The following is a 1,007-nucleotide window of genomic DNA, read 5'->3' on the forward strand; positions in this document are numbered from 1 at the left end:
TGTGCCTGGGAATTGTCTCTGTAGGACACACCTGAGGGATCCTGCCAGCCCTGTGCCTGGGAATTGTCCCTGTAGGATTCACCTGAGGGATCCTGCCAGTTCCTCTGCCTGGGAATTGTCCCTGTAGGACTCAGCTGAGGGATCCTGCCAGCCCTGTGCCTGGGAATTGTCTCTGTAGGACTCAGCTGAGGGATCCTGCCAGCCCTGTGCCTGGGAAATGTCCCCTGAGGGATCCTGCCAGTTCCTCTGCCTGGGAATTGTCCCTGTAGGACACACCTGAGGGACCCTGCCATGCCCCTTTCCCAGGAACACGCAGGGTGCCAGGGACTGTTCCTGGGGGCAGCCCCAGGCGCCTGTCCCCACATCTGTGCTGCAGGATGTCAGGCACCTCCAGCCTGGCCACTGCACCCATGTGGGCCCTGGCCTGGGGCAAAACTTCTGACACATCTAAAATTCCCTTCCTGTTGTTGGTGGTTGAAAACTCATGCAGCAGCAGCTGGCAGCATGGAGCAGCCCAGGCTGGATGCACCCGTGTATGTAGAGCTGGCTGAGGGCAGAGCAGAGCTCGTGTCTCGCAGACCTCATGGCTGGCAAGATGAGCAGTTCCAGCCCGGGGAACAGGACACAATTTCTGTCGCACTGTTGCTGGAGTTAATTACTCCCAGTGTTGTGTTGGATGTGCTTTATTTTCATCTTGTCTGCCCTTGATTTTCAGCAATGGGATCTTTATTACAAGTTCATTTGCTTGATTGAAAACCCCACTGTTTTTGACTTGGTGTCCCTGCAGTGGGTCCTCGTTGGCTGTGACTCACTAACCCGTTTGCCTCCTGCACAGCCAGCCAGTGACATTCCTTCCCTCCTTGCTCTAAGGCGTGTTGTCCATGTTCCCATGGCTTCAGCAGTTTGCCAACACCTATCAGCACTTACCTGCAGCCCTTGGTCAATCTGTTCGGTGACCAGCCCTCTGTGTTCATCCCTCTTTTCCCACCATACAGACTGTTTCAGCA

The sequence above is a fragment of the Acanthisitta chloris genome, unplaced genomic scaffold (assembly GCF_000695815.1).
Source record: "Acanthisitta chloris isolate BGI_N310 unplaced genomic scaffold, ASM69581v1 scaffold42025, whole genome shotgun sequence".
Taxonomy (NCBI): Eukaryota; Metazoa; Chordata; class Aves; order Passeriformes; family Acanthisittidae; genus Acanthisitta; species Acanthisitta chloris.